Source organism: Triticum dicoccoides, chromosome 2B, assembly GCF_002162155.2.
Source record: "Triticum dicoccoides isolate Atlit2015 ecotype Zavitan chromosome 2B, WEW_v2.0, whole genome shotgun sequence".
Taxonomy (NCBI): domain Eukaryota; kingdom Viridiplantae; phylum Streptophyta; class Magnoliopsida; order Poales; family Poaceae; genus Triticum; species Triticum dicoccoides.
This window is the reverse complement of record NC_041383.1, coordinates 356,803,141-356,824,316: the sequence shown is the minus strand read 5'-3', so window position 1 is coordinate 356,824,316 and position 21,176 is coordinate 356,803,141.

Sequence of the window (21,176 nt, the reverse complement as noted above, 5' to 3'; positions counted from 1 at the left end):
AAAGGATTCTTCCCTAGGTGGGAGCTTGATCTCCAAAGAGGACGGGATACAAGGAGCAAAGCTCACAATGTTTAATCTAATACTTTGCTAACCCTCCAAATGGTCTAGGAGACGAGTATATAAAGGCTAGGGATGGAACTTAGGGAAAGGGGGTTACAAAGGACTAAAATGTCCCTAAAATGCGTAGCCACGGTGGAAGGGTCCGGGCACCCGGACCGTCCAGGGGCACCGGAGGATGGAGGACCGGGCACCCGGGGTCCAAGGCCCGGGCACCCGGGGTGGCAGAGGGGGGTCAGTGCGGTGTGGCCCGTCCACCCGGGGCTGGTTGGCCGGGCACCCGGGGCCGGCTGGGCACGGGCCAAGTGGGGGGCCGGGCACCCGGGGCTGGTTGGCCGGGCACACGGGGCCGGCTGGGCGCGGCCAAGTGGAGGGCCGGGCACCCGGGGCCGGCTGGGCACGTTGGGCCGGGCACCCGGGGCCGGCTGGGGCGCTGCTCAGGCAGAGGCCGGGCACCCGGGGCTGAGATGGTCGGGCACCTGGGGTGTCCAGGGGGGTTCGGCCCTCTCCTTGTCTTCGAGTCCGGGCACCCGGGGTCCTTCCGTCCGGGCACCCGGGGTGTCCAGGAGCTTCTTCCCTTCGTTCTCATTGGCCTCTCCTTCATTCTCTTGCTCCGTAGATGCTCGCAGCTTCACCTTCTCCTTCTCACGATCATCTTCTTGGTACCCTAGAATGCATAACATATCTTTATGAGGTAGAACCCAATTCTCATGCGAATCCGAACGAAACTCGAAGAGGATAGAGTCAACCTCGTTCTCGATGCCGCGTGCACGTGCTCTTGTCATTGATCCACTTGGTACTTGCAATGGTGATGGAGTGTCGGTGCGGGTAGTCGAGGGATGCTCCGTATCTGATAGCCACCATCTCATCGAAACATCGGGACACCTGTGCCTCTATCAGACCGCCCCCAGCGCCGCACTGGTTGAGTGAGGCGTGGCGGCCAGGTAAAGCACCAGGGGCTCACGATGGCATGGTGCTACCATCACCGGTGGGATGGTAAGGTACTTCTTGAGGTCTTGGAAAGCCGCATCATCCTATGGAGTCCATGCGAACGGGCCTTCCTCTTCATCATCTTGAAGAACGGGAGGGCACGCTCACCTAGCTTGAAGATGAAACGCCCAAGCGAGGTCACACAGCCCGCCAGCTTCTGCATTTCCTTGAGAGTTTGAGGCGGGCTCATCCTTTCTATCACCTTAACCTTTTCTGGGTTGGCCTAAATTCCTAATGAGGACATAACTACCTTGGATACGACCAAAAATATTGCATACATGCATATTTGTCACGTGATTTCGAGTGCAAACTATTCAATAATCTATTTATGTTATCCAGAACAAAAATACTTCACACACTTTTGTGTTTTGTCTAATTGCAGGTGTATGGGAAATTTGTACAATTCACATATGAAGATAAGGGAGAAAGAGATGTTTAAGTGTTGTTCAAAAAGTTCTCTCACGTCACTTTTGGGCCAAGAGAAGATAGAGTCCAAGTCTCTCACGTTCTGGATTCAGATTCGGACTGCACAGACATACCTGACTCAAAACGCCAACAACTTTTTCATACGGACTCCGAATGGGGTGATTCATTTTTTGTTGGAATCTAGATTTTGTGCTCTTTCCAGCCCAATTGGATTCACCTTCAAATTCGTCCAGAGCGTTGAGATATCAACCAAACAATCAGACGCTGCAGCAGAATCCGAGTCAGACAACAAGTCCAAAGGTGTTGCATCACCTCCACTTGGGCCCATGAGCCTTGTACGACCTAGGGTTGGTTTTAGGATGCCTTGGGACGTTCTCCCACCTCCTTGGCCGCCACCCCTTCCTCCTATATAAGTAGATCCATCCAGTAGCTTTTTCTTTAGGGATTTGTTTAGTTAAAAGTTAGCCATTGCAACTTCGTGTACTTCGTTTGTGTCCAACGACCAGACCAAGACCGCTTACGGATCCCCACCTTTATCAATACTTCATATATACTCGCAATATTCAGATTGCTTTTATCATATTCTTTCTTGTTCTTTGATTGCTTGCAGGAATAGACCTTCGTGGTCAGGTTGATTATGCTCCGGCGTGGTCAATAACCTCTTGAAGTTGGTTTAGCGATTGCTAAGGCGCAACGTTGTGCACGTTTGTAGTCGGATCGTCAAAGTCATCTTCACCAAATCGATAGTTATCATCTCATCGAAAGATCGGGACACCCGCCTCTATTAAGTGGTATCAGTTTTCAGGTTGCTCGGTGAGAATTTCCAGTTTTCCCTAGATTAGATTTATTTTCTTACCTATTGTCCAAGAAAAAGCCACAAAAAAAAGTTAGATTTATTCATCCTTTGTCCAAGCCAGTCTGAGCCTTTGCATTTTTCTTTTCATTGTTTGCATTATTGAATTATCGGTTGCATCGCCGTGTCGAGTTGCTGGTCTTAGTGTCTAGTTCCTTTAGAGTTTCGAGTTCTGCTCACATTAGTCACGCCGCCGCTGCATCATTATCCCTTCCACTGTCCACCATCCCATCCATCAATTTTCACCATGTGTTACGCATTGTTCGTTGTCATAATCATAGTTGAGGTCTTTCACATCTTCGCCTGGTCCAATCTGCATCTTATCTAGTTTGTCTCGGAAAGAGGGAGAAAAAAAAGATAGAGAAAAAAAAGAAAAAAAAGAAAAAAAATCAGAGAAAAAAAAGAAAAAGAGAAAAGTGTGAGAAAAAAGAGAGAAGAGAAAAAACAAAATTCGGATCTATCTATACTCAATCTCGTAGTTGAATTCAGACTGGAATCTGTTTTGTGTACTGTTCAGTAAAAAAGGCATAACTTCCTCATACGAACTCCGTTTTGGCTCCACAAGTACTCAAATTAAATCTAGTGACTAGACGCATCTGAATAGTTGCAAAAGCTAGTTCAATATTTGGCGTCTCAAAATCAGCTTCTAAATAGGTCTTTTTGCCCTCCGAAGTTCGCACATACAGTTTGTTCCAGTTTTTCAGGCCAGTTTTAGAATTCTTTGACTCCTCATATCAATTCAGAATTGAGTGATTCTTTTAGCATTGGAAAGCTTGAGTTAGTATCAAACTTTTCAAGAGGAAAGTTGGAGAGAGAGTTGTTATATATCCTGCTTGGCAGTTGTTATTCATCATTATCTTTACTGCCGTTGTGATCTTCACTTATATCTTGCTGTCCAGAGCTACTTATCCTTCATTGATGCTAGTTGTGCTATGCCGTGACCTCATTAGTGTTCTAGGCTCGCGTCTCTAGTCTGGTCTAGCCTAGGACCAGCACAGTACCGTCGTTGAGTGTTTATTCAATATTGCATCTTTGAATTGATTATTGCTAATCTTTTGCTACCATATATAGCCAACCCAGCTCCACATATTTCTACACCATGTATACGTACATTCCCCTGGCAATCGCTTTACACAATCTTCGGAGTTATTTGACACCGCTGGTTGCCTGTCACCACCTGTCGCATGGTAAGAACTTGGTAAGATATTGATATTTGCTTTACTGTGAGCACGTTACAACCACATCCTAGTTGTTCATAGGAACATTATTCTCGAATTTTGTTTCTTGTTTCTACTAATCATGAGAGGTTCCGGAGATAGAAGTTCTTGGATGACGGACACATCTCCACCATCACGAGAGTTGGGACAACACACACAAGCACATGGTCAGGTTATCTCTTTACCGTCATTTGAGGGTAGATTTAATCCTGCTATTTATCTTGCTTGGGAGCTTGAAGTTGAACAAGTTTTTAGTCACCATGACTTTTCTGAACTTGAGCGAGTACGAGCTGCCACTAGAGCATTTACTGGTTTTGCTTCTGTTTGGTGGAGTGTGCATTGTAAGAAAAACAATGATAACCAACTCACAACTTGGAAAGATTTGAAACATGTAATGAGACAACAACTTTTCCCTCCTTACTATCATCGTGAATTGCTTCGCAAATTTGAACAATTTAAACAAGGCAATAACACTGTTCATGCTTACTACCAATAGTTCAAATCTTATATGCATCATTGTGACATAGAAGAATCTGAGGATGATACAATGAATAGATTTTTTGGTGGTTTGAACCATGATATTCAGGCAAGATTTAGGTATATTCCTCGTTACATTACTGGTATGTATGTTCGTGCTTGTACCTTTGAGAGACAGTTACAGGAGGATGCATTGGGTGACTACAACAACTACTATTCCAACTCATGCTCACTACCATCGGTTGATTCCTCCAGCGTTGCACCTACTAGAGCAGCCACACCTCAGATTGTGAGTGCGACATCATCTCAAGTGTATGGTACATTGTCATTGTCCATACTGACATCACCTACGTCTTTGCGACAAGGTAACAATAAAGGTATTGATGATATAACATCACATGAGAATGATGCATCCCTAATTAACTTAGATACATCATGTGTTGAGTTACCTGTTGATTTGAGCACGCCACCTATTTTAGAGAATCATGTTACTATTATGAATGCATCATGTGATCAAACAACTGAAATACCAACAATCAATAGAGGCGGGTGTCCCGATCTTTCGATGAGATGATAACTATCGATTTGGTGAAGATGACTTTGACGATCCGACTACAAACATGCACGACGTTGCACCTTAGCAATCGCTAAACCAACTTCGAGAGGTTATTGACCACGCCGGAGCATAATCAACCTAACCACGAAGGTCTATTCCTGCAAGCAATCAAAGAACAAGCAAGAATATGATAAAAGCAATCTGAATATCGCGAGTATATATGAATTATTGATAAAGGTGGGGATCCGTAAGCGATCTTGGTCTGGTCGTTGGACACAAACGAAGTACACGAATTTGCAATGGCTAACTTTTAACTAAACAAATCCCAAAAAAAAAGCTACTAGATGGATCTACTTATATAGGAGGAAGGGGTGGCGGCCAAGGAGGTGGGAGAACGTCCCAAGGCATCCTAAAACCAATCCTAGGTCGTACAAGGCTCATGGGCCCAAGTGGAGGTGATGCAACACCTTTGGACTTGTTGTCTGACTCGGATTCTGCTGCTTCGTCTGATTGTTTGGTCGATATCTCAACGCTTCGGACGAATTTGAAGGTGAATCCAATTGGGCTGGAAAGAACACAAAATCTAGATTCCAACAAAAAAAGAATCACCCAATTCGGAGTCCGTATGAAAACGTTGTTGGCGTTTTGAGTCAGGTATGTCTGTGCAGTCCGAATCTGAATCCAGAACGTGAGAGACTTGGACTCTATCTTCTCTTGGCCCAAAAGTGACGTGAGAGAACTTTTTGAACAGCACTTAAACATATCTTTCTCCCTTATCTTCATATGTGAATTGTACAAATGTCCCATACACCTGCAATTAGACAAAACACAAAAGTGTGTGAAGTATTTTTGTTCTGGATAACATAAATAGATTATTGAATAGTTTGCACTCGAAATCACCTGACAAATATGCATGTATGCAATACTTTTTGTCGTATCCAAGGTAGTTATGTCCTCATCAATTCCTCTCTGCGACACGAGGAACCCCAACAGTTTGCCGGACGGGACGCCGAATATGCACTTCTCCGGGTTGAACCGCAACTTCACCTTGCGCAGGTTGCTGAACGTCTCCTCCAGATCTCCAACAAGGGTTCTTGCCAGGACTTGACCACTATATCATTGACGTAAGCCTCTGCATTCCTCCCGAGCTGCATTCCCAGGGCGATGTGCATCAACCGTTGGAAGGTTGCTCCGGCATTGCGCAACCCAAACGGCATGCAGGTGTAGCAGTATACCCCGCACGGGGTCAAGAAGGCAGTCTTCTCTACGTCTTCCACCGCCATCTTGATTTGATGATAGCCTGAGAAGGCGTCTAGGAAGCATAGTAGATCGCACTTGGCGGTGGAGTCAATGATCTGGTCGATACGTGGAAGAGGGAATGGGTCCTGAGGGCAAGCTTTCTTCAGGCTCGTGAAGTCAACGCACATGCGGGCTCCTTCCCTCACTTCTTGGGGACGATGACTGGGTTTGCCAACCACTCCGGGTGTCGCACCTCCCGGATAACATCGGCCTCCTGCAGCTTGTGGGTCTCCCGGACAATGAACAACTACTTCTTTGAGGCTTGTCATCACGCCTTTTGCTTCATAGGGTGCGCGTTGGGGCACACCATGAGGTGGTGCTCGATCACCCCCCACGGGACGCCCACCAGGTGTGTTGCTTGCCATGCAAATACATTCTTATTCGCGTGGAGGAAGCTGACTAGTGCCTCCTCCTGATCTCGGGGAAGGTCGGCGCCTATGGTGAAGGTAGCCCCCAACTCCCCATCCTCGTCGACCGGCACTTGCTTCATCTCGGCCCGATCTTCAGAGAACAACAACTTCTTCTTTGTCGGGGCAGCCCCCGGGCCCTTCGGGGCACTCCCCACATTTGGCGATGCGGCCGTCGCAGCCTTAAAGGTGAGCCTGAGGGCCATCAATGCATCCAAGTGTCTCCCGCCATGGTGAGGACACTGCTGCTTCCTGGCATATTAGTGATGTTGTAGCCGGGATGACTCGCCGCCATGAACTTGGCGAGGGCCGGGTACCCGAGGATGGCGTTGTGTGCCTGATGCGCGTGATGTCGAAGTCAATGAGCTCAATGCGGTAGTTGTCGTGTGTTTCGAAGGTGACGGGGAGGCGAATCTGCCCCAAGGGGCAGGTGGAGCCACCGACCACTCCGGGAAAAGGCTTGGTGGGGAGGAGCCAGTCCTGAGGCACGTGAAACAGGCCGAATGCCTCCACGGAGAGGACGTTGAGGCCGGCGCTGCCATCGATGAGGGTCCTGATAACCGCTATGTTGCAGATGGTGGGGATGCAGAGCATGGGAAGTGCGCCAGCTCCGGCTGTTGTGACACCCTGAGACCGACACTCCAAATGCCTTCCGTGTATTCTGAGTTTCGCCGTGTGTTTCAATTGCTTTGTTGCATTCATCATGTCATCTCTTGCATTGCATCATGTCATCATGCCATCATATCATTAATTTTGTAACTCAGTTAAATAAATTGTATGGATCTTCGATCCATTTAAATCGAGGGAAGGGCACATGGTGACTTCTCTTTACAACATATCCTCCCAATATTTAGGGAGCTACTATAAATATTCCATTGATTTGGAATGCGCCATAAAACACACTTGCAAATTTAAATTCCATGCATATTCTATTTCAAGTTCATTCCCAAACCTTGCCCTTAATTCTTTTATTCTACTCCCAAGCACCATGATAATTCTCAACATCTTTGGACTCTCCTAAAGCCTAGCCTCCATTCGAACTCCTTGGCTCAAGTCAATATGTTTGGAAGTAACTTCTCCTAATTTGTTGGAACCACTTTTGTTGGGGTGGAAAGAGAAACTCGGAGAGAGAGAGAGAGAGAGAGAGAGGGAGAGAGAAGTAGTGGAGCAGCCCAGCCCGGACGGCCTGTTCTTCTCAGCCCACCAAGGCCCGGCTTCCCTCTCTCTAAAACCTAGCAAGGCTTCTGCCTCCCTCTCCTCGATCCACATCTCCCTCGTGCTGCCACCCACAGGAACCGCATATCCCAGCGCCCTACCTCGCACACTCAGCCGCCCTATGCTTTTCCCGACCTTTGACCCGCTGCTGGAGCCGCTCGAAGGCGACCATCATCCTACCGCGCCACCGCCGCGAAGCCCTTGCTCCTTCTTCTCTATGCAGGCTCCATCCCGCAGCGGCCTTTCTTCTCGCTCAACCCTCACGGTCGCCAACCATTGTGGCCATCGTGCTAGCCCGCAGCTTCGTCGCAGCGCCCGCTCGATGCATCACCGTCGGTCGCAGCCAGCCGTCGTCCGCGCGCCTCCCCTGCTGCCATGGACACGTGGGAACCCGGTAACTGGGATCACCCCACCATCCTTGCATGACACGCTCACGCCCACTGTCGGATTTCGGGATCCGGCAACCCTTGAGAGGTTGGAACTCTTGGGTGCGTGTGGAGATCTCAACCTGTCCAGCCTTCCTACTCGCGATCCTCCCTAGCCTAGTACGTCGAGCTCGAGAGACACAAAGACACATAGATTTATACTAGTTCGGGCCATCGTTGTGGTGTAATACCCTAATCCAGTGTGGTGTGGTGGATTGCCTCGAGGGGCTATGGATGAACTAGTACAGTGGATGAACAAGCCTCAGGAGTTGAGGTGTTATTGAGCCAGTGTGGTGTTCTACCTGTTCTTCTCAGCCCAGCAAGGCCCGGCTGCCCACTCTCTAAAACCTAGCGAGGCTTCTGCCTCCCTCTCCTCGATCCACATCTCCCTCGCGCTGCCACCCACAGGAACCGCATCTCCCAGCGCCCTACCTCGCACACTCAGCCACCCTATGCTTTTCCCGACCTTTGACCCGCTTCCGGAGCCGCTCGAAGGCGACCATCATCCTACCGCGCCACCACCGAAAAGCCCTTGCTCCTTCTTCTCTACGCAGGCTCCATCCCGCAGCACCCTTTCTTCTCGCTCAACCCGCACGGTTGCCAACCATTGTGGCCATCGTGCTAGCCCGCAGCTTCGTCGCTGCGCCCGCTCGATGCATCGCTGTCGGCCGCAGCTAGCCGTCATCCGCGCACCTCCCCTGCTGCCATCGACACGTGGGAACCCGGTAACCGGGATCACCCCACCATCCTTGCATGACACGCTCACGCCCACTGTCAGATTTCGGGATCCGGCAACCCTTGAGAGGTTGGAACTCTGGGGTGCGTGCGGAGATCTCAACCTGTGCAGCCTGCCTACTCGCGATCCTCCCTAGCCTAGTGCGTCGAGCTCGAGAGACACAAAGAAACATAGATTTATACTTGTTCGGGCCATCATTGTGGTGTAATACCCTAATCCAGTGTGGTGTGGTGGACTGCCTCGAGGGGCTATGGATGAACTAGTACAGTGGATGAACAAGCCTCAGGAGGTGAGGTGTTATTGAGCTAGTGTGGTGTTCTACCTGTTCTTTTCATCCCACCAAGGCCCGGCTGCCCTCTCTCTAAAACCTAGCGAGGCTTCTGCCTCCCTCGCCTCGATCCACATCTCCCTTGCGCTGCCACCCACAGGAACCGCATCTCCCAGCACCCTACGTCGCACACTCAGCCGCCCTATGCTTTTCTCGACTTTTGACCCCCTGCCGGAGCAGCTCGAAGGCGACCATCGTTCTACCGTGCCACCGCCGCGAAACCCTTGCTCCTTCTTATCTACACAGGCTCCATCCCGCAGCACCCTTTCTTCTCGCTCAACCTGCACGGACGCCAACCATTGTGGCCATCGTGCTGGCCCGCAACTTCATCGCCGCGCCCGCTCGATGCGTCACCGTCGGCCGCAGCCAGCCATCGTCCACGCGCCTCCCCTGCTGCCATCGACACGTGGGAACCCGGTAACCGGGATGACCCCACCATTCTTGCATGACACGCTCACGCCCACTGTCGGATTTCGGGATCCGTCAACCCTTGAGAGGTTGGAACTCTGGGGTGCGTGCGGAGATCTCAACCTGTCCAGCCTGCCTACTCGCGATCCTCCCTAGCCTAGTGCGTCGATCTCAAGAGACACAAAGACACATAGATTTATACTGGTTCGGGCCACCGTTGTGGTGTAATACCCTAATCCAGTGTGGTGTGGTGGATTGCCTCGAGGGGCTATGGATGAACTAGTACAGTGGATGAACAAGCCTCAGGAGGTGAGGTGTTATTGAGCCAGTGTGGTGTTCTACCTGTTCTTCTCAGCCCACCAAGGCCCGGCTGCCCACTCTATAAAACCTAGCGAGGCTTCTGCCTCCCTCTCCTCGATCCACATCTCCCTCGCGCTGCCACCCAATGGAACCGCATCTCCCAGCGCCCTACCTCGCACACTCAGCCGCCTTATGTTGTTCCCGACCTTTGACCCGCTGCCGGAGCCGCTCGAAGGCGACCATCATCCTACCGCGCCACCGCCGCGAAGCCCTTGCACCTTCTTCTCTATGCAGGCTCCATCCCGCAGCACCCTTTCTTATCGCTCAACCTAGACGGTTGCCAACCATTGTGGCCGTTGTGCTAGTCCGCAACTTCGTCGCCGCGCCCGCTCGATGCATCACCATCGGCCGCAGCAAGCCGTCGTCCGCGCGCTTCCCCTGCTGCCATCGACACGTGGGAACCCGGTAACCGGGATGACCCCACCATCCTTGCATGACACGCTCACGCCCACTGTCGGATTTCGGGATCCGGCAACCCTTGAGAGGTTGGAACTCTGGGGTGTGTGCGGAGATCTCAACCTGTCCAGCCTGCCTACTCACGATCCTCCCTAGCCTAGTGCGTCAAGCTCGAGAGACACAAAGACACATAGATTTATACTAGTTCGGGCCACCGTTGTGGTGTAATACCCTAATCCAGTGTGGTGTGGTGGATTGCCTCGAGTGGCTATGGATGAACTAGTACAGTGGATGAACAAGCCTCAGGAAGTGAGGTGTTATTGAGCCAGTGTGGTGTTCTACCTGTTCTTCTCAGCCCACCAAGGCCCGGCTGCCCACTCTATAAAACCTAACGAGGCTTCTGCTTCCCTCTCCTCGATCCACATCTCCCTCGCGCTGCCACGCAATGGAACCGCATCTCCCAGCGCCCTACCTCGCACACTGAGCCGCCCTATGCTATTCCCGACCTTTGACCCGCTGCCGGAGCCGCTCGAAGGCGACCATCATCCTACCGCGCCACTGCCGCGAAGCCCTTGCTCCTTCTTCTCTACGCAAGCTCCATCCCGCAGCACCCTTTCTTCTCGCTCAACCTGCACGGTTCCCAACCATTGTGGCCGTCGTGCTAGTCCGCAGCTTCGTCACCGTGCCCGCTCGATGCATCGCCGTCGGCCGCAGCTAGCCATCGTTCGCGTGCCTCCCCTACTGCCATCGATACGTGGGAACCCGATAATCGGGATCACCCCACCATCCATGCTAGACACGCTCACGCCCACTGTCGGATTTCAGGATCCGGCAACCCTTAAGAGGTTGGAACTCTGGGGTGCGTGCGGAGATCTCAACCTGTCCAGCCTGCCTACTCGCGATCCTCCCTAGCCTAGTACGTCGAGCTCGAGAGACACAAAGACACATAGATTTATACTGGTTCGGGCCATCGTTGTGGTGTAATACCCTAATCCAGTGTGGTGTGGTGGATTGCCTGGAGGGGCTATGGATGAACTAGTACAGTGGATGAACAAGCCTCAGGAGGTGAGGTGTTATTGAGCCAGTGTGGTGTTCTACCTGTTCTTCTCAGCCCAGCAAGGCCCTGCTGCCCACTGTCTAAAACCTAGCGAGGCTTCTGCCTCCCTCTCCTCGATCCACATCTCCCTCGCGCTGCCACCCACAGGAACCGCATCTCCCAGCGCCCTACCTCGCACACTCAGCCGCCCTATGCTTTTCCCGACCTTTGACCCGCTGCCGGAGCCGCTCGAAGGAGAACATCATCCTACCGCGCCGCCACCGCGAAGCCCTTGCTCCTTCTTCTCTACGCAGGCTCCATCCCGTAGCACCCTTTCTTCTCGCTCAACCCGCACGGTTGCCAACCATTGTGGCCATCGTGCTAGCCCGCAGCTTCGTCGCTGCGCCCACTCGATGCATCGCTGTCGGCCGCAGCTAGCCGTCATCCGCGCGCCTCCCCTGCTGCCATCGACACGTGGGAACCCGGTAACCGGGATCACCCCACCATCCTTGCATGACACGCTCACGCCCACTGTCAGATTTTGGGATCCGGCAACCCTTGAGAGGTTGGAACTCTGGGGTGCGTGCGGAGATCTCAACCTGTCCAGCCTGCCTACTCACGATCCTCCCTAGCCTAGTACGTCGAGCTTGAGAGACACAAAGAAACATAGATTTATACTTGTTCGGGCCATCGTTGTGGTGTAATACCCTAATCCAGTGTGGTGTGGTGGACTGCCTCGAGGGGCTATGGATGAACTAGTACAGTGGATGAACAAGCCTCAGGAGGTGAGGTGTTATTGAGCTAGTGTGGTATTCTACCTGTTCTTTTCATCCCACCAAGGCCCGGCTGCCCTCTCTCTAAAACCTAGCGAGGCTTCTGCCTCCCTCTCCTCGATCCACATCTCCCTTGCGCTGCCACCCACAGGAACCGCATCTCCCAGCGCCCTACCTCGCACACTCAGCCGCCCTATGCTTTTCTCGACCTTTGACCCCCTGCCGGAGCAGCTCGAAGGCGACCATCATTCTATCGTGCCACCACCGCGAAACCCTTGCTCCTTCTTATCTACGCATGCTCCATCCCGTAGCACCCTTTATTCTCGCTCAACCCGCACGGACGCCAACCATTGTGGCCATCATGCTGGCCCGCAACTTCATCACCGCGCCCGCTCGATGCGTCACCGTCGGCCGCAGCCAGCCGTCGTCCACGCGCCTCCCCTGCTGCCATCGACACGTGGGAACCCGGTAACCGGGATGACCCCACCATTCTTGCATGGCACGCTCATGACCACTGTCGGATTTCGGGATCCGGCAACCCTTGAGAGGTTGGAACTCTGGGGTGCGTGCGGAGATCTCAACCTGTCCAGCCTGCCTACTCGTGATCCTCCCTAGCCTATTGCGTCAAGCCGAGAGACACAAAGACACATAGATTTATACTGGTTCGGGCCACCGTTGTGGTGTAATACCCTAATCCAGTGTGGTGTGGTGGATTGCCTCGAGGGGCTATGGATGAACTAGTACAGTGGATGAACAAGCCTCAGGAGGTGAGGTGAAATTGAGCCAGTGTGGTGTTCTACCTGTTCTTCTCAGCACACCAAGGCACGACTGCCCACCCTATAAAACCTAGCAAGGCTTCTGCCTCCCTCTCCTCGATCCACATCTCCCTCGCGCTGCCACCCAATGGAACCGCATCTCCCAGCGCCCTACCTCGCACACTCAGCCGCCCTATGCTGTTCCCGACCTTTGACCCGCTGCCGGAGCCGCTCGAAGGCGACCATCATCCTACCGCGCCACCGCCGCGAAGCCCTTGCTCCTTCTTCTCTATGCAGGCTCCATCCGGCAGCACCCTTTCTTCTCGCTCAACCTAGACGGTTGCCAACCATTGTGGCCGTTGTGCTAGTCCGCAACTTCGTCGCAGTGCCCGCTCGATGCATCGCCGTCGGCCGCAGCTAGCCATCGTTCGCGTGCCTCCCCTACTGCCATCGACACGTGGGAACCCGATAACCGGGATCACCCCACCATCCTTGCATGACACGCTCACGCCCACTGTCGGATTTCAGGATCCGGCAACCCTTAAGAGGTTGGAACTCTTGGGTGCGTGCGGAGATCTCAACCTGTCCAGCCTGCCTACTCGCGATCCTCCCTAGCCTAGTGTGTCGAGCTCGAGAGACACAAAGACACATAGATTTATACTGGTTCGGGCCACCGTTGTGGTGTAATACCCTAATCCAGTGTGGTGTGGTGGATTGCCTCGAGGGGCTATGGATGAACTAGTACAGTGGATGTACAAGCCTTAGGAGGTGAGGTCTTATTGAGCCAGTGTGGTGTTCTACCTGTTCTTCTCAGCCCACCAAGGCCCGGCTGCCCACTCTCTAAAACCTAGCGAGGCTTCTGCCTCGCTCTCCTCAATCCACATCTCCCTCGCGCTGCCACCCACAAGAACCGCATCTCCCAGCGCCCTACCTCGCACACTCAGCCGCCCTATGCTTTTCCCGACCTTGGACCCGCTGCTGGAGCCGCTCGCAGGCGACCATCATCCTACCGCGCCACCGCGGTGAAGCCCTTGCTCCTTCTTCTCTACGCAGGCTCCATCCCGCAGCACCCTTTCTTCTCGCTCAACCCGCACGGTTGCCAAACATTGTGGCCATCGTGCTAGCCCGTAGCTTCGTCGCCACGCCCGCTCGATGCATCGCTGTCGGCCGCACCTAGCCGTCATCCGCGTGCCTCCCCTGCTACCATCGACACGTGGGAACCCGGTAACCGGGATCACCGCACCATCCTTGCATGACACACTCACCCCCACTGTCGGATTTCGGGAACCGGCAACCCTTGAGAGGTTGGAACTCTAGGGTGCGTGCGGAGATCTCAACCTGTCCAACCTGCCTACTCGTGATCCTCCCTAGCCTAGTGCGTCGAGCTCGAGAGACACAAAGACGCATAGATTTATACTTGTTCGGGCCACCGTTGTGGTGAAATACCGTAGTCCAGTGTGGTGTGGTGGACGGGCTATGGATGAACTAGTATAGTGGATGAACAAGCCTCGGGAGGTGAGGTGTTATTGAGCTAGTGTGGTGTTCTACCTGTTCTTCGCAGCCCACCAAGGCCCGGCTGCCCTCTCTCTAAAACCTAGCGAGGCTGCTGCCTCCCTCTCCTCGATCCACATCTCCCTCACGCTGCCACCCACAGGAACCGCATCTCCTAGCGCCCTACCTTGCACACTCAGCCGCCCTATGCTTTTCTCGACCTTTGACCCCCTGCCGGAGTAGCTCGAAGGCGACCATCATCCTACCATGCCACCGCCGCAAAGCCCTTGCTCCTTCTTATCTATGCAGGCTCCATCCCGCAGCACCCTTTCTTCTCGCTCAACCCGCACGGACGCCAACCATTGTGGCCATCGTACTGGCCCGCAATTTCATCACCGCGCCCGCTCGATGCGTCACCGTCGGCCGCAGCCAGCCGTCGTCTGCACGCCTCCCCTGCTACCATCGACACGTGGGAACCCGGTAACCGGGATGACCCCACCATTCTTGCATGACACGCTCACGCCCACTGTCGGATTTCGGGATCCGGCAACCCTTGAGAGGTTGGAACTCTGGGGTGCGTGCGGAGATCTCAACCTGTCTAGCCTACCTACTCGCGATCCTCCCTAGCCTAGTGCGTCGAGCTCGAGAGACACAAAGACACATAGATTTATACTGGTTCGGGCCACCGTTGTGGTGTAATACCCTAATCTAGCGTGGTGTGGTGGATTGCCTCGACGGGCTATGGATGAACTAGTACAGTGGATGAACAAGCCTCAGGAGGTGAGGTGTTATTGAGCCAGTGTGGTGTTCTACCTGTTCTTCTCAGCCCACCAAGGCCCGGCTTCCCACTCTATAAAACCTAGCGAGGCTTCTGCCTCCCTCTCCTCGATCCACATCTCCCTCGCACTGCCACCCAATGGAACCGCATCTGCCAGCGCCCTACCTCGCACACTCAGCCGCCCTATGCTGTTAGCGACCTTTGACCCGCTGCCGGAGCCGCTCGAAGGCGACCATCATCCTACCGCGCCACCCCCGCGAAGCCCTTGCTCCTTCTTCTCTATGCAGGCTCCATCCCGCAGCACCCGTTCTTCTCGCTCAACCTACACGGTTGCCAACCATTGTGGCCGTTGTGCTAGTCCGCAACTTCGTCGCCGCGCCCGCTCGATGCATCACCGTCGGCCGCAGCAAGTCGTCGTCCGCGCGCCTCCCCTGCTGCCATCGACACGTGGGGACCCGGTAACCGGGATGACCCCACCATCCTTGCATGACACGCTCACGCCCACTGTCGGATTTCGGGATCCGGCAACCCTTGAGAGGTTGGAAGTCTGGGGTGCATGCGGAGATCTCAACCTGTCCAGCCTGCCTACTTGCGATCCTCCCTTGCCTAGTGCGTCGAGCTCGAGAGACACAAAGACATATAGATTTATACTGGTTTGGGCCACCGTTGTGGTGTAATACCCTAATCCAGTGTGGTGTGGTGGATTGCCTCGAGGGGCTATGGATGAACTAGTACAGTGGATGAACAAGCCTCAGGAGGTGAGGTGTTATTGAGCCAGTGTGGTGTTCTACATGTTCTTCTCAGCCCACCAAGGCCCGGCTGCCCACTCTATAAAACCTAGCGAGGCTTCTGCCTCCCTCTCCTCGATCCACATCTCCCTCGCGCTGCCACCCAATGGAACCGCATCTCCCAACGCCCTACCTCGCACACTCAGCCGCCCTATGCTGTTCCCGACCTTTGACCCGCTGCCGGAGCCGTTCGAAGGCGACCATCATCCTACCGCGCCACCGCCGCGAAGCCCTTGCTCCTTCTTCTCTACGCAAGCTCCATCCCACAGCACCCTTTCTTCTCGCTCAACCTGCACGGTTGCCAACCATTGTGGCCATCGTGCTAGTCCGCAGCTTTGTCGCCGTGCCCGCTTGATGCATCGCCGTCGGCCGCAGCTAGCCGTCATTCGCGTCCCTCCCCTACTGCCATCGACACGTGGGAACCGGTAACCGGGATCACCCCACCATCCTTGCATGACACGCTCACGCCCACTGTCGGATTTCGGGATCCGGCAACCCTTAAGAGGTTGGAACTCTGGGGTGCGTGCGGAGATCTCAACCTGTCCAGCCTGCCTACTCGCGATCCTCCCTAGCCTAGTGCGTCGAGCTCGAGAGACACAAAGACACATAGCTTTATACTGGTTCGGGCCACCGTTGTGGTGTAATACCCTAATCCAGTGTGGTGTGGTGGATTGCCTCGAGGGGCTATGGATGAACTAGTACAGTGGATGTACAAGCCTTAGGAGGTGAGGTGTTATTGAGCCAGTGTGGTGTTCTATCTGTTCTTCTCAGCCCACCAAGGCCCGGCTGCCTACTCTCTAAAACCTAGCGAGGCTTCTGCCTCGCTCTCCTCAATCCACATCTCCCTCGCGCTGCCACCCACAAGAACCGCATCTCCCAGCGCCCTACCTCGCACACTCAGCCGCCCTATGCTTTTCCCGACCTATGACCCGCTGCTGGAGCCGCTCGAAGGCGACCATCATCCTACCGCGCCACCGCCGTGAAGCTCTAGCTCCTTCTTCTCTACGCAGGCCCCATCCCGCAGCACCCTTTCTTCTCGCTCAACCCGCACGGTTGCCAACCATTGTGGCCATCGTGCTAGCCCGCAGCTTCGTCGCCGCGCCCGCTCGATGCATCGCTGTCGGCCCCACCTAGCCGTCATCCGCGCGCCTCCCCTGCTGCCATCGACACGTGGGAACCCGGTAACCGGGATCACCCCACCATCCTTGCATGACACGCTCACGCCCACTGTCAGATTTCAGGATCCGACAACCCTTGAGAGGTTGGAACTCTAGGGTGCGTGCGGAGATCTCAACCTGTCCAACCTGCCTACTCGCGATCCTCCCTAGCCTAGTGCGTCGAACTCGAGAGACACAAAGACACATAGATTTATACTTGTTCGGGCCACCGTTATGGTGTAATACCCTAGTCCAATGTGGTGTGGTGGACTGCCTCGAGGGGCTATGGATGAACTCGTATAGTGGATGAACCAGCCTCGGGAAGTGAGGTGTTATTGAGCTAGTGTGGTGTTCTACCTGTTCTTCGCAGCCCACCAAGGCCCGGCTGCCCTCTCTCTAAAACCTAGCGAGGCTTCTGCCTCCCTCTCCTCAATCCACATCTCCCTCGCGCTGCCACCCACAGGAACCACATCTCCCAGTGCCCTACCTCGCACACTCAGCCGCCCTATGCTTTCCTCGACCTTTGTCCCCCTGCCGGAGTAGCTAGAAGGTGACCATCATCCTACCATGCCACCGCCGCGAAGCCCTTGCTCCGTCTTATCTATGCGGGGTCCATCCCGCAGCACCCTTTCTTCTCGCTCAACCCGCACGGACGCCAACCATTGTGGCCATCGTGTTGGCCCGCAATTTCATCGCCGCGCCCGCTCGATGCATCACCATCGGCCGCAGCCAGCCGTCGTCCGCCCGCCTCCCCTGCTTCCATCGACACGTGGGAACCCGGTAACCGGGATCACCCCACCATCCTTGCATGACACGCTCACGCCCATTGTCGGATTTCGGGATGCGGCAACCCTTGAGAGGTTGGAACTCTGGGGTGCGTGCGGAGAACTCAACCTGTCCAGCCTGCCTACTCGCGATCCTCCCTAGCCTAGTGCGTCGAGCTCGAGAGACACAAAGACACATAGATTTATACTGGTTCGGGCCACCGTTGTGGTGTAATACCCTAATCCAGTGTGGTGTGGTGGATTGCCTCGACGGGCTATGGATGAACTAGTACAGTGGATGAACAAGCCTCAAGAGGTGAGGTGTTATTGAGCCAGTGTGGTGTTCTACCTGTTCTTCTCAGCCCACCAAGGCCCGGCTGCCCACTCTATAAAACCTAGCGAGGCTTCTGCCTCCCTCTCCTCGATCCACATCTCCCTCGCACTGCCACCCAATGGAACCGCATCTCCCAGCGCCCTACCTCGCACACTCAGCCGCCCTATGCTGTTACCGACCTTTGACCCGCTACCGGAGCCGCTCGAAGGCGACCATCATCCTACCGCGCCACCGCCGCGAAGCCCTTGCTCCTTCTTCTCTACGCAGGCTCCATCCCGCAGCACCCTTTCTTCTCGCTCAACCTACACGGTTGCCAACCATTGTGGCCGTTGTGCTAGTCCGCAACTTCGTCGCCGCGCCCGCTCGATGCATCACCGTCGGCCACAGCAAGTCATCGTCCGCGCGCCTCCCCTGCTGCCATCGACACATGGGAACCCGGTAACCGGGATGACCCCACCATCCTTGCATGACACGCTCACGGCCACTGTCGGATTTCGGGATCCGGCAACCCTTGACAGGTTGGAACTCTGGGGTGCGTGCGGAGATATCAACCTGTCCAGCCTGCCTACTCGTGATCCTCCCTAGCCTAGTGCGTCGAGCTCGAGAGACACAAAGACACATAGATTTATACTGGTTCGGGCCACCGTTGTGGTGTAATACCCTAATCCAGTGTGGTGTGGTGGATTGCCTCGAGGGCTATGGATGAACTAGTACAGTGGATGAACAAGCCTCGGGAGGTGAGGTGTTATTGAGCCAGTGTGGTGTTCTACCTGTTCTTCTCAGCCCACCAAGGCTCGGCTGCCCACTCTATAAAACCTAGCGAGGCTTCTACCTCCCTCTCCTCGATCCACATCTCCCTCGCGCTGCCACCCAATGGAACCGCATCTCCCAGCGCCCTATCTCGCACACTCAGCCGCCCTATGCTGTTCCTGACCTTTGACCCGCTGCTGGAGCTGCTCGAAGGCGACCATCATCCTACCGCGCCACCGCCGCGAAGCCCTTGCTCCTTCTTCTCTACGTAGGATCCATCCCGCAGCACCCTTTCTTCTCGCTCAACCTGCACGGTTGCCAACCATTGTGGCCATCGTGCTAGTCCGCAGCTTTGTCGCCGTGCCCGCTCGATGCATCGCCGTCGGCCGGAGCTAGCCGTCATTCGTGTGCCTCCCCTACTGCCATCGACACGTGGGAACCGGTAACCGGGATCACCCCACCATCCTTGCATGACATGCTCACGCCCACTGTCGGATTTTGGGATCCGGCAACCCTTAAGAGGTTGGAACTCTGGGGTGCGTGCGGTGATCTCAACCTGTCCAGCCTGCCTACTCGCGATCCTCCACAGCCTACTGCGTCGAGCTCGAGAGACACAAAGACACATAGTTTATACTGGTTCGGGCCATCGTTGTGGTGCAATACCCTAATCCAGTGTGGTGTGGTGGATTGCCTCGAGGGGCTATGGATGAACTAGTACAGTCGATGTACAAGCCTTAGGAGGTGAGGTGTTATTGAGCCAGTGTGGTGTTCTATCTGTTCTTCTCAGCCCACCAAGGCCCGGCTGCCCACTCTCTAAAACCTAGCGAGGCTTCTGCCTCGCTCTCCTCAATCCACATCTCCCCCGCGCTGCCACCCACAAGAACCACATCTCCCAGCGCCCTACCTCGCACACTCAGCCGCCCTATGCTTTTCCCGACCTTTGACCCGCCGCTGGAGCCGCTCGAAGGCGACCATCATCCTACCGCGCCACCGCCGTGAAGCCTTAGCTCCTTCTTCTCTACGTAGGCTCCATCCCGCAGCACCCTTTCTTCTCGCTCAACCCGCACGGTTGCCAACCATTGTGGCCATCGTGCTAGCCCACAGCTTCGTCGCCGCGCCCGCTCGATGCATCACTGTCGGCCGCACCTAGCCGTCATCCGCGCGCCTCCCCTGCTGCCATCGACACATGGGAACCCGGTAACCGGGATCACCCCACCATCCTTGCATGACACGCTCACGCCCACTGTCAGATTTCGGGATCCGGCAACCCTTGAGAGGTTGGAACTCTAGGGTGCGTGCGGAGATCTCAACCTGTCCAACCTGCCTACTCGCGATCCTCCCTAGCCTAGTGCGTCGAGCTCGAGAGACACAAAGACACATAGATTTATACTTGTTCGGGCCACCGTTGTGGTGTAATACCCTAGTCCAGTGTGGTGTGGTGGACTGCCTCGAGGGGCTATGGATGAACTCGTATAGTGGATGAACCAGGCTCGGGAGGTGAGGTGTTATTGAGCTAGTGTGGTGTTCTACCTATTCTTCGCAGCCCACCAAGGCCCGGCTGCCCTCTCTCTAAAACCTAGCGAGGCTTCTGCCTCCCTCTCCTCAATCCACATCTCCCTCGCGCTGCCACCCACAGGAACCACATCTCCCAGCGCCCTACCTCGCACACTCAGCCGCCCTATGCTTTTCTCGACCTTTGTCCCCCTGCCGGAGTAGCTCGAAGGTGACCATCATCCTACCATGCCACCGCCGCAAAGCCCTTGCTCCTTCTTATCTATGCAGGGTCCATCCCGCAGCACTCTTTCTTATCGCTCAACCCGCACGGACGCCAACCATTGTGGCCATCGTGTTGGCCCGCAATTTCATCGCCCCGCCCGCTCGATGCGTCACCGTCGGCCGCAGCCAGCCGTCGTCCGCGTGCCTCCCCTGCTTCCATCGACACGTGGGAACCCGGTAACCGGGATCACCCCACCATCCTTGCATGACACGCTCATGCCCACTGTCGGATTTCGGGATCCGGCAACCCTTGAGAGGTTGGAACTCTGGGGTGCGTGCGGAGATCTCAACCTGTCCAGCCTGCCTACTCGCGATCCTCCCTAGCCTAGTGCGTCGAGCTCGAGAGACACAAAAACACATAGATATATACTGGTTCGGGCCACCGTTGTGGTGTAATACTCTAATCCAGTGTGGTGTGTGGATTGCCTCGACGGGCTATGGATGAACTAGTACAGTGGATGAACAAGCCTCAGGAGGTGAGGTGTTATTGAGCCAGTGTGGTGTTCTACCTGTTCTTCTCAGCCCACCAAGGCCCGGCTGCCCACTCTATAAAACTTAGCGAGGCTTCTGCTTCCCTCTCCTCGATCCACATCTCCCTCGCACTGCCACCCAATGGAACCGCAT